Source organism: Agelaius phoeniceus, chromosome 1, assembly GCF_051311805.1.
Source record: "Agelaius phoeniceus isolate bAgePho1 chromosome 1, bAgePho1.hap1, whole genome shotgun sequence".
NCBI lineage: Eukaryota > Metazoa > Chordata > Aves > Passeriformes > Icteridae > Agelaius > Agelaius phoeniceus.
In genome coordinates, this window is record NC_135265.1 from 127,942,396 (window position 1) to 127,956,306 (window position 13,911).

General features: G+C 35.7%; 1 protein-coding gene across 1 annotated transcript in view; it reads left to right on the forward strand.

The window, feature by feature from the left end:
• ANGPT1 (angiopoietin 1) overlaps nt 1-13,911 on the forward strand; it is a 152,900-nt gene that overhangs the window by 81,860 nt on the left and 57,129 nt on the right. The gene's annotated exons all lie outside the window — the stretch shown is intronic.

Below are 13,911 nucleotides of genomic sequence, written 5' to 3' on the forward strand. Positions count from 1 at the left end.
TGTCAAAGGTGAGGAGCTATATGAACAAAAGTGTTGAGAGGAATTGCAAAGTATGTCTAAATCCTGTAGTATTTTGAGAATAGATTTAAGTATCTCTGTCAGATTTTCTTAAATTAATAATGTAATTATTTATATTTTATCTTACATTTATGCCATGATATTTTAAAAATTGTCTTTCTTTCTGTCTGTCTATCTATCTGTCTATCAATCTATCCATCCACCCACCCACCCACCTATCCATCCATCCATCCATCCATCCATGTGTAAATTCTCTGCCAGGATAAGTCACAGATAGGAAAATTATTTTCTTTTTCTTGTAAGTCATAGTATTGAGGATTTTCCCATTTGTGAAAGTGAAAAATGGAATACAGCTAAACCAATAAATTTGAAAAAAATCTGGTGATAATCACTGTTTTTTGATTACAGAACATGAGATACATTTACTCTGGTAGTGACATAATCATATCATAAGACTTATTTTTAGATTAATTTAAATAAATTGTGACACTATCTGAAATTTTCCTGTTAGGAGCCCATGAATAATATAGCTGAGTAGTATAGAGATACAGGGCTGAACAGAAACTGTTTTTGTTCAGTTAAACAGTCTAAGGAGCTAACAAAGTCCCTAGAACTGGATGACAACCCTAAGAAATCTGCTTTGGTGCTTCCACTGTGCCTAGGCATATATTAGGAGAGTTTCTGAAGCATATAAAGGCAAATGAGAAAGAGAAAAAATAAACAAAACCAACCAGACCAAATCGACCAAACAAAAAACTCAAAAAAACAAGTGAAAAGGTAAAAGCAACACAAATGATTTTTTTTTAAAATATAGGTGGACCTAAATAGAAAATCCAGATCCCATTTTCAGTGTCAGTTTTGGTACAGACCAGTTTTGAGAGGAGGGCCACCTGTAAAACTTGGAATTGTTGTGAGTTAAGTTTCCAAAATACCACCCACCTCTCTCCCAGTGTGAGTGATTCTAGAGTTTCAGTTGCATGTAATCCTTCAAACAGACACTCTAACAGGTCACAGAGCCTACAGAGAGTCAAATAAATGCAGGATACCATGGGGACTCACATGTCTCTATTTTGGCCTGTGTCTCTGGCTAAACAAACTTGTCACATTGTCTGGGTATATTGGTATATTTTAGGCAGGGACAAAAACCTTGGCAACATCTGCCAGTAAATTTCTACAGAAGAATTTCTAAAATAAAAGCACCTTCAGACACTAGCCTTCAAAGGAAATGGTTTTTCACTATGGTGAATATTAAAATAACTATTTAAAGATGAAGTAATCTCAAAATTAAAATGTAGATAAATGCATGAAACTTTTACTTTTCCCCAACAAAAGATGAGGTGATAAAAACATAGCAGTGAAGGCCTGAGTAATCACAGAGATATTGCATGATTATCTCTGAGACTGCAAAAGTGCTTCACCTGTAGAAAATAACAAATATAAATTAAATTATAGATGGATAGGAATCAAATTATTCTTAGAAAAGGTCATAAAAGGGTTTGTGCTTATTGTTTTCTTTAAACTGGTCTTTTCTCATACTACTTAGAGTATTCTTTTTCTTAGAGTGTTATTTATAAAGCACATTGCTATCACTGTCAAACACATCTGTAATAATGTAAATAGTATTGTGAAGTACTTTCTAAGTTGCCACATGAGAAAAATTATTTATGGAGAAGTTATGTAGTGCTAAAGTAGATAGTCACATGAATATTACTCAAAAAACTCCTTAACCCCAAAACAAAGTATATACTACAAATGATGTTAAGCAATAGCTAACGCAATCAAAGATGTGTATGCAAGTTCAAACCAATTACTTTAGAAAGGATATTGGTCCACTGGGAAATTATGGTTCAAGCCAAAGTCACAGAAGGTGCTCGATCAAAAATGCGTTGTCTTTGATTCCAGTGTAAGAAAATTTATTGAATTTATATTGTGTCAAAAATAATTTGCATAACTTGTGGTAACTGCCTAGGTAGTCCTACCCACAGGATAAAGGAATGTAAAATTCAGTGGGAAAGCATATTTCACCATAAATTTATTTTTGTTGTCCTATTGTTTTTTTTCTTTGGCTGTTTTCCAGGCTGCATAATAATATACCTTGTTGAAATGTTTGGCCTAAACTTACTTACCTCAGAAAACTAATGGAACAGAAGAGGAAATTTTGTCATGAATGTCTGGTTTTGTGGCCTCTTAGTAAAAGAGAAATGAAGAATTGTCTTCCTCTTGAAGATGCCAAGCTTAATTCTCAAAATCATACATGTATAAGCTAAGAATTTACCTCCCCAGAAGTACCTATTGACTTCATAAAATAAATACCATGGTTACTGGGTCTGGCATTTCAGAAAAGGTACAAGTCTCCTGGTTTATGGATAGGGAAAAAAAATACGCCCAAAAGTTCATTTGAAAGGAATTCATGCTTTTTAAAGGCATAGCAATTAATTTATTTTTAAAAAATTAAACAGTAGTCAATCTATTCCACTTATTCCAAAGTTGATGTGATGTAAAAATTTACTCTGAAGAGAAAAGAATGAGAATAGACTGAGAACTTCAAAGAAATGACCTGAAGGTTACAGGCTCAGGGGAAACTCCATTGACAGAAGCAGAATTGCCTCAGCAGTGATGTTGGCCTTCTTCATTAAACAGACTTCAAAGACACCTTTTATAATAAAGGCGAGTATTAAAAAAAACTACCCAAAATTAAAAAAAAAAATAACCCAAACCAAAACCAAAAACCAAAAACCAACCAGAACCACAAAAAGCCAAAACCAAACCAAATAAAAAATCCTGGTGGGAATGCAGGACAGAAAAAGAAATCAGTAGTTTTAAATATTAGTATTTTGACCATGTTCGATAATACAAATTTTCTATATTATATTGATTCTGCCATAAATTGGAATACAATAATGAGAATATTTAAATCCACTAGATTTTAGCAGTGTAGAAGAGCAAGGTTTTATGATACAGGTCTTGATCATTTTACTTCTGTTCATAGAAAGAATAATATTGGTACTCATTTGAGACATATTTTGAGGCGACAGCTTGTTTTTTCTGTACCATTTCTCTATAAACATTTCATTCCTTAAGCCCATGCCTCCTCTTGGTACTTCATCCTTGGCATTATTAAGGATTTTTCCAATGTGATAACATAACTTGTGAGGCAGAAACTTAGAGTGTGTCCCATAAATTACTTCATTATTTTTCTTTCAAAACATAGAAGGATCTTTTGTTCCAGGTACACAGAAGATTCTGATCAGCTTTGTCTGAAAGCTGTAGGTTTGAGGTGGATCAGTATTGTGCTTGAAACATCATTTAAGAAATGTATTCATGCATGAAATGACAGATTTTTTTTAAACCAGAAATTGTATTTTAATTATCAATGTGTTCCAATATACTGTGGTGTAAGAACAAAGCATGATGCTTTTGATATACTAATTAATTTTAAAAATATTTATTTGTTAAGAATTAATTAAAAACCTCAGACTTGTAAAAGTTAGAATGCCTACACCAAAGCTTTAAACAAAATGCAGTTTAATGTGCTAAAATCATCTGGTGTTCCACACTTTTTAACTTTCCCAAAGATGTCAAAGCAGATAACTTCAGCTAAGGTTCAAGATTATGGAAAAAATCAGTGTTCTCAGTTTCTCTCTACTTCCTCCATCTTTAGAGATTTTATGAGCATGAGGCTTTCATTTTTATTAAGATATTCTAAAGCAAAACAGAAATACTTTTCATTTAAAAAGAGATCAGAAGATCACTATCAGAAAATGCTTGCTGGCATTTCACAAAGCTCACTATTACAAAGATGCATTCCAATATGTGATCTGCTCCTATTTATATTTTGAAAGCTGGAGAAAAACTGAATCTTTCTTTTGCCCTCAGTGTCAGGGAAGAGGGGTCCCCTTACTCTCACTGTGGCTGGATCCTCTTGAGCAAATGATCCAGAAAATGCTGCAGGGCTGCAGTCAGAGGCTGCTCTGACTGTGTGCTGTCATGGAGATGTTCAGTTGAACACACACATCAGCACCAGCTTTTGTGTTTTTTGTTTCTTCTGTTCAGGTGCTATACAATTCCTGCTTTTGTTGAATAATCTCTTTGTTGATACGCAATTTTCAGAGATGCTCAGAAAGTTCTGTTGGACAGATTTGGGGTCATTCTTATCTGACTCACTTAACATTTTCAGAGTTTGGGTCTGGACTTCTTTTAGATCAATGAAGTAAGTTCTGTCCAAGTGAGTTTTTCCATGATGAGGTGACTTACAACTTTCACCATATTATCTGTTAAAAGGTAGTAGTAATGTTAGAGTTTATGTTTATGTTGATGTTAATCTTGTTTATTTATTTATACGATCACTACCTGTGTTGGTTTTTTCTAAAACTAAAAAAAAAAAAATCCAAATAATCATGTTTTGAAAATAAAAATATTTTCATACCTTGCTTAGGCAAAAATACCTTAATTTCAAATTTATGCTTTATAATAAACTACAAAAAATTACATTAGGTAGTAGCAACTTTGGCTGTAATTTAATAGAGATTCAGTTCTGAAATAAGTAAATTTGAATGTGCAGCATTTGAAATTTATGTCAGTGGAAAAATATTTAAATTCTTCAAAACAGAATTGTGGATTCTGATATTTTATCCCTATTAACTTGCTGATGATCACAGCAGATCAATATTTATTTGTACTTAAAACTTTAAACTGGAAGTGTATATAAATTCTTTGATTGTTGATATTAAAATCAATTACCCACCCTCATTCCTACAGTATAGGTCAGTGCCTCTTCACTCAGTTTTGTGAAACTGGCATTATTCACTCACACCAAAGATATTACAGAGAATATCAGAATATATAAACCAACTAACAGCACTGTCAGTGTCACCCAAATGGCTTGTTAGTAAAAAATTTCTTTGTATGCATACCATTGCTCAGATGGAAACATCAAATGCACATTAGGGTATCTGTGTGGAAAAATATAAATCAATTAAAGGAACATGGGCACTAGAAGTATTAAACAATGCCAGCAACTTAATCTCCTTGTACAGTTAATGAAAGACCTCTTTAGTTCTCCTCTCAGTGAAGAGCTAGTTACTCACGAAATTGCTGTCTCAAGCAGAAACTCTTAAGGAACTATATTGCAGCTGGATAATTAAGTGTCTTTATCTCTTTGTAAGTGGGCCTTAAGGCATTCTATTGCAGCTCACTAATGAGGACCATTTTATGTTATTCTTAAGTGATTTCTTTCAAATGCATAGTGATTTGAAGTATTATTGTTCTTGCCAGTCACTAAGGCTGGATTTATTGGGAAACAAACTTGATAACTGTATATAATTTATTATGTATTAAATAATTATGCCCTGGAGAGGGTGAAAGCTCTCTACGTTAATGTCGTTTTCCAAGACCGAGTTAATTCCTGCAGCCCTACAGGAGGGAAATTCTGCTTTAAGTGATTTATTTAATAAGTAGTTGGATAGCTTGAGTGCTCTTGCTATGCAATTGTTTGCCTTTCTTACTGCAGACTCTTAGAGGCTGTGTGGGAGGGCAAAGTAATGTTCTATTAGCTGCTAAAACATGTCTATAAATGTTAACCTGAGACATCTAATTGAGTACACCTTTTCCCTTTCCTCCCCATATTAAAAGTATTGATCTCAAAATCTTCTATGTAATGAACTTAGTGCTCCTAACAAATCTGGTACTGGACTAATGCCTAGGCTGTTAGAATCATTGTAGCCCTGCTAATTGCATTTCAGCATGGATTGGTAGTTACTCTGGATTGTACTTAAGAAAGGTTCACACACTGCTTTGGGCCTCCCACATGCAGTGAGGACGATGCATGTGGCCATTAAGGTCTACAGTTTGAGAGCGAAGGGACTATTTTTGCTTTTGCCATTTTTCCTTGGAAACAAAATCCTTCCACTTCTCCATCAAGTCCAGTGACTGTAGGGTCATGGGGTAAATCAAGATCATTGAGCTGCTACAGCAGAATAAACAACTAGTATAACCAACAAACAAAACAACCAAACAACCGAGCAACCAAACAAAATCCCTAACCTTGCCTCCCCCTTTTGCCCCTATAACAAATCCAAATGCTTTCTGCAAGATCTCCTGTCTCCCATTTGTTCTGTGGCTATGGAACCAGTCCACAGCCAACAGATATAGCCAGACCAGCACTGCTCCTGTAAATGACATTCTGTGACTGCACCACATTTGGGGTTAGGACTAAGTGCTCCCTTAGACATCCAAAATGTCCATGTGTATTATACACACACTTATATTGTCACAGAGTCTGAACATTTTAATGAAGGCCAGCATTTTCTATTGTCACCATTCAGCAAATGAATGTGCCTAAGAAAGAAATTCTAGAGTTTTATTTTCTTTTTCCTTCTAAAACAACCATGTGAATTGAAGGTAAGCTCCCAACTGAAGGTAAGAAACAACTCCTGCATCTTAAATGAAAGATGCAGGAGGTGTTCGTTACTCATCAGTTAATGGTCTAAATGAAAATATTATTTTTTAAATTGTTACAGAGGAATAGACAGGAAATCAGGAAAAAAAATTGTACCACATAATCCATGGTATGTTCAAATACTGCATAAAATATTGGAACCCACATTGCACACAAAAAAATCTACAAAGACAGATGACTGAGTATGTGAAATACCATTAACTAAACATATGAGAGATACTTCGGGAGGTGCAAAAGATAATAGAAGGAGATTGCAGTAGAAATTGTAGGTGGCTTCTAGAGCATGGGTGCAGACTTACTGACACTTTCAGCTAAGAATGCAGTTTCACCAGCTGGAACACCCTTGTTAAAAGCTAACAAAGGGAAATTGTCCTTCCCACAATATGTGTATGGAGTTCCTTGGTATGGGACGCTGAATGATGAAAATTAACGTGGCTTCAAAAATGTTAACTGGAGAAATTAATGGAAGAGACCTCTTTCAAAACCTATTAAAGATGCAGATATTTCATCTGGTGGAGGAAGAACTTATACTGTAAATTCCTGGATATGCTTTCTTGTGCTTATATTGCTCTCAGTCCTCTGCTTTGAACATCTGTTCATTTGAAAACTTTTTTCAGGCCAGGTGTTAGCCAAGCTCTTGCAAAATCCTAGGGCCCTCCTGAGAAGAAAAATCCTAAAGGAAAAGAAAATAAAAAGAAAATAAGTAATTATGAGCATATAAGAAGAAAAAAACTGAAGAAGATTGTTGAAAATAGTGAGGAAGCCCCATGACTTCCAGGGCCCTGATGCTGGAGATGGGACACTGGAGAGGCTGGAGCAGCAAAGTAACCTGGGGTATCTAGCCTTATAACTTCATTTGGGAATAATGGGGCCTTGATAAAACATTTTTATACACTAGAATCTGCAAATTTATAATCTATAAACACGATTATGGAACAGTAGTTCCCAGAACAAAAATATTTTATTCCAGCATGTCAAAATAAACTTCCCAAGTTGCCAATGGCCTGCTCTTTTTGTCAGATTCAGAGCAATGTTGCAAAGAAATATTAGCTTTAAAAGCATTTTGGTGAATGCATATTTTGTTGAAAGGAAAGTGCCTGTCCAAACTCCAGTCCTAAACTTTCTTTCACCTCCCTACTTAACAAACATGAGTGCACAAGCATGCACAATGTATCTGAGAAGGCTGCTGGACTCCAAGACATACAGAAGAAGCTTTCATACTAATATCCCCCCATTTTATTTTGGTTTTTTAAGATATTCAGACTTTATGGAGATGAAAATAAAACATAGAATTAATAAAGTAGGAAATAAAGTTGACATTGGAGAAAGTTTTGAATCAGGTTGTGATAGTTTGTCTTTATAACAACTAGAATTGGGTGGTAACTAAGTATAAATTCACATTTAAAACTTTTAGTTGACTAACTAGATGCATAAAAAGCTCCTGATATTTTATCAAGAATAAATAACTGCAATACTTTTTTATTACGTACATCTCAATGGCTTTTAATTTTCTAATTATTTTTTCATTGCTTATACTGAGTGACAGTGGTAGCTTTAACAATCCAGAAACATGTTTTGTGGAAGAAAAACGGACAGTGTGTAATATGTACTTGAATGAAAATATGCTTTTAAGTCCATTTTAAGAGGGATCCAAGTGTGCTCTTGCATAGCTATCATTTCAGTTCATAGGCATCACTGTATTTATCTGGAGAGCATACCTGAACTGAAATCAGCCTTCAGGTTTGTGCTTTTTTTTCTGGTTTGTGTAACATTTGCAACACAATGGTGTTCTCACAGGGTTGCCTTATTGCAGGCAACATTGGGTATCACAGTCAGCTATTAGATTGCAGTTTAATATTTGTTCTCAAGTGGAGCTTGGTATATGCAAGACAAGGAACACTGGAACAGCACTGTCCTCTGGCTATAAGTCAGAAAAACTGTAAGTCTTTGGATATTTTTCCTCCTGAAAATAAAAAAAAATCTTCACCTTATTCTGTCAAATTTGTTTGTGGTTGCTGTTGCTGGGTCAGGGAACATATATCCATGTGTGGGCACTGTTCCAGGCCTCCTCACTGGGTAACAGTTTGAGTAACATCCTTTGCATAACATTAACAAACTGTTCCGGGTTTGATTCTTTACAAGCCAGGCATTATTTGCCATTGTAACTGGAATTTTGTTGGTCCACAGCAGCTGCACCCAAATGGCTGGGAAAGAGGTCAGAGACAGAGGGTCACCTACAGAAATGCAGGATTCCCCACAATATGTCTGGAACAATGACAAGATCAAGGCAAAATTTATTTGCAGTCAGGATCTAGACAGAAACCATCATTTGGCAGTCCTTGTATGACCCTGTCCTGGAATGTAGCAGCTTTAGGTAAAAACCACCAATTTACAACCTTCTCCTTTTTGATTTTTTAGGAGCTGTTCAACATGGGCTATAAATTTTACCTCAGATGGTTTTGATAGTGCAGCTAAAATTTAGGTCAATTATATATGATAATAAGATATGAAGAAAGACTTTTCCTATCTGAATTCAAAAGCATGAATGATTTTAAGTGCCTTTTTGTTACTTCTACTCTATAAGAAAATTATATTTATGTAAATAGAACATTGAAAAAATGAAAATATAACAATTCATTCAGACATTAAAGAAATCTCTGCATGTCTGTCCAAATAAGTCACCATCATGCAGAAAAACAAACAGCTGCTTTTCATTTGTTGTCAGTATCACTAAAGGACATAAGAGTCTAGTGATTAACTCAGTCTCAACTGATTTCACAATAGCGGCTCAGATCTCAAATAATTTAGGAATTATGATTGTGATTTATTGATTCAATCAACATAATGAACTGCATTTTAACATTCTTTATTGCTTATAGACAGGCTATGCTATTCACAGGCTATGCTATCTGATGGAGACCTGAAAAGTAATGAGACAACTTAATTTTTTCAAAACCAACCAGAAATATCAGTTAAAAAAATCAAGTAGATTATTTTAATTTTTTTCCTAGTTGACATGAAATTAGATAATTTACATACAGCTAGAAAAAACAGATATTGTATGCTTTCAATTTCATATTCCTAGAGGAGAATACTAGATTAGTAAATATTTCAGAAGCTACTTTTTCTTAGCAGTCAGTTGGTATTTCTTTAAACCTGGGAAAAAAAAAGAAATCTTTCTCCACTTGTGATAGCTGTCAGGAAATAAACTAATTAACTATTGATTTAATTTTACAACTGATAGCAGTAAAATAGTCTCACTCTAACCTGGGCACACATAGCTATCAATCAGTTAAATTTCCCTGACTATGGAAAAAAAAGCCTTATATATCTGAGCTCTCTCACTTGCAAGCACAGGTAAGCCATTCTAACAAAACTGGAGGGGCTGCAGCCTCAGGTGCTGACCCCAGCTTTCTGCTGAGGGTTAATATCCTGGGAGCAGGTGCAGCAGAACACTGCTCAGCACCAGTGCTGTGTCGGGTTCTAAGTTGTTGGTGCTGTAATGGCTCCCGAGGTATTAAAAAGTCCTTTTTCCCAGCCCCACTCTTGAGGAAGAAGTCGAGATTCCTCAGGTCTGCTTTTCAAGGTTGTTTATTTTCTCTTATCTAATACATACCTTTTTGGACCTGTGGAGGTCTGTCCAGCAGGTCAGGTTGAGGCACACTGACTGCCCTCAGGACGGTGTTATTTTTTTATACTAAAAACTACTTGTACTTTATTGACAATAATTTTCCAACGCCTATCACTTATGTTAGACAGTCAGTCTCTACCCCAAACCAATCTAAAAGTGCCACCATCACAGCAGAAGATGGAGGACAAGAAGAAGGAGAAAAACAGGATAGGCCCAGATTCCTCCATCTTGCCTCCTGAACCCCCATTCTAAAAACCCCAAAATTCTACTTTTTCACCCTGCGATAAATTCACTATCATTCTATTCAAACCCTTGTGGCTTGTAACTCCTCGCACAAAGTTGGTAATTGTTTCCATGGGTTAAAATCGAAGGCACAGGTGTCTTTGACTCCATGTCAAGGTCTCTGTGCCCCCTGCTGGGATCTCAAGTCCTCCAGGGCAGTCAGAGGAATTTCCTGGGTTCTGACAGTGCTGCACAGCCCATGGGTTAGCAGAGACCTCATTGATCTGGGTTCCTGTTCATCATCCACAGGGCCTTGGCAGTTATGGATGACACTTCCTGTACTGTCTGGACTCCACTCATCATCCAGGGCACTGAGGAAAAGGAACAGCTGAAGGACTGATAACTGAAAGAAATAATTACCATCAAGTAGGGGAAAACAGATAACATAGCCCAAGGAGAAAGTTATTGGGCTAAAAATTACCCAGAAGACTTTTGGAAGTGCAGTGAAAAAATTATTGTTGGTTCTCCTTCTGTTCAGAAAAACAGGGCTTTCCACACAGGCACCATTGCTTTAAAGGAGCATGACCAATTTATTCATCCAGAGAAGGCAATCAGAAAACCCTCCCAGGTTCCAAATCTTGGCTAAGCATTCTGGTTTAAAAAATGATAATATTATTTTTCTTGACATAGACTTATCTTTTTCTTCAGATACATAAAACTCTACCATAAGCATTGTATATGAAAACAGCTAAACAAACATTAGAAGTTTGTGTAAAGTCAATATCTTGAAGCTGAATAAGGAATTTATTGGTTACATATTTTGTTTTAGAACTAACTTACTTGAACTTTCTTACTTACTTTTAAAAAAAATGTACTTACACATCTACCATATGTGAACCAATACATCATTCAGGGACTTTACTATAAAGGATTCAAGGTCTATGTAATGTTGTAGAAAAAAATAGTCAGGAGTTAGAGTACATAGAAGTAGTTTGGAAACTTTATGGAATATTAAGTTAGGAAAACAACAGCAAACCTTAGAGAAAACATATTTTATGCTAAAAGCACATTACCAGTAACATTCCTGAGTATTAATTTTCTGTCAAGTTTGGGCTGGTTTTGCAAATTACAGTGTGATATATTAAGAAAACCTAAACTTTGGCTAGTCATGCTTAATATACTGTGCTGGAATCTGTAATAGTATAGGTCCTTGTGAAGGAGCTGGGCTTTTCTTCCAGTGGGAGCACCAGCTCCTGAGAAAGGAGTGAGAGGCACTCAAGGAAAGCCATCTTCTCCTGGCTACAGTGGAATAAAACCCCAAACAGGTATTGGATTGCTTAGTTTTTAGGAAATTATACGTTTACTCTGTGTGATCTCCGCTACTTCAGCTGTCTAAGAGGAAAGATGGCCATATCTATGACACTTATCTGTCTTTTCCAACTTCATCTCTCACACAAACATCCTTTTTACTGTGTTTCTTTTAGTTTTAAGTATGATAATTTATTTCTAAGGACAATTCCTAGAGATCCATCTCTTTAGAAAGTTACCAAAGCTATTTGCTCTGATATTAAAATCTTACCTTGTTTAAAATCTTAATGATATAAACTTTAAAACATACTCATGATTTCTTTTGTCTAAGTTTCAGCTAGAAAGGACCCAAATTCAAATTTCCTTTATTGAATCTTAATGGTTATTTCCAAGTGGTTTTCAATGTGTATATAACGCTCACGTAAGAGGTAAGATAATCTTGCTGCGTACAGCTAATAAAATATAAGTGTTTTAAGACTGAAGGAAATGAGCAGTGCCTCTGCACCACTAAATATAATTTTGAGACAGGAGAGACTGATGTCTCCAGTTGAAACAACAGCATTAGAGAAATTCAGGCCAGAAAGAATGGATCTATTCTAAGGCCCTCTGAAATCAATGAGAGGCTTTGTTGTAACTCCTCTAGGCTTTGGCTCCAGCCCCAAGTAGTTATTCAGGTTGGACTTTGGCCACAGATACTGAGACCATCTGCTTACAAAAAGTACCATGAGGTCTTTAATTAACACAAATCACGAGGGCCTCAGTTCTATGTCTTATCTAAAAAATGTCACTTTTGAGAGAGTGCACAATTGATGTACACCTTGCTAAGGACCTCACTCTCTGCCATCTCACAGGGAAGTGTGCAATCTATAGCATTGCCAACACTACCTTTTACAAATATGTCTAAGTTTCAAAGCTATTGATTTCCTAATCAAATTTCATATGCAAATATATAAATTAGGTTTGATTTTTGTTGATAGTGCTGAATAAAAATAACAAACATGAGGCAAATACATGGAAAGGGAGAAGTAAGGGATTTTTGTTTCTTAAAATAAAATTTAAAAATAATAATATGAACACACATAAAAGGGAAAGAATAATATAATTTTTGTGCAAAATGCCTATCTAGAGAGCAGCACAGTCTTACAGTCAGGATTGGATTTTTCACTATTTTCTATTTTCACCTTTTCAAGGAATGACTGAGTAAAATGTTAAACCTTTTTTTACCTCAATTTCCCCATCTGTGAAATGGTATTAATACCAAGTGCTCTGACAGGAATTTGCCATCCTAAAATACTGCTTTGAGGTGTTCAAAGGGAAGATAGTACTTCCAACTGCGTGCCCTTGGCATTATTCTCACCACCTATGGCCTGTGTAGTCCCACGTACTGTGTGTGCCAGGCCATTGCCCTGTTGTACATCAGCATCAGCTTTGCCCAGAGGCCATTTCACTCAGAGTGAATGAGACGTAGTCCCTTTTGTATCTATAACTCACACTTTCAAGCCAAAAATGAAAAAGAAGTATCTTTCACCAGAGGATGAGTGTGTCTGGAAGACTTAAATATTGTATCCTTATGGTAGGGATTAATGAAGTGCTGGCCCGAACCCTGCACATCACTTAAGGACATGTTTAACTTTAAGAATCTGAGTAGGCAGATGGATTTCCATGGGAATACTGATGTGCTTAAAATATGTGTTGCTGAAATAAAATAATATCCTTCACTATTGTGTGGGGTCATGCTACTTTTGTTTGTGAAAGTGAAGAACACTCTCAGATGTTACTCCTTCTACAGGGAATTTCCTGGTTGTTCAAGACTGGGATTCTCAACATTTTGCACTCCTGATTTCTCAGCCCAGACTCATATATATATGGCTTGTCTGTAATATACAGGATCAAGATCTGCACTGGTGTTATAACATTAACTGTTTCCCTGTGCTGAGCCAAAATGAGTTCTATAAATCTTGCCTCTAGACACCTGACCTCAGTAGCGCTGTTTTTTCATTTATTCTATTTAGCAACCTTCATGAATGTAGATAGGAAAATAATTAAATTATTCTATTAAAAAAATAAATTTAAGCAAGCAGCTGCCTTGCCCCAAGCTCCGATGCTGCTCAAAGTCATTACTTCATGCACAGCACAAACTCTCTCCTTCCAGCATTGCTGTCTTAGGTGAGCATCTGTGTCAGATCACAACACTGGACATGTTTTTCCACCTTTATTTGCCATCTCTGGGGCATTCTTTGGCAACCTTGAGAGTACATCTTTAGTCAGAGGCAAC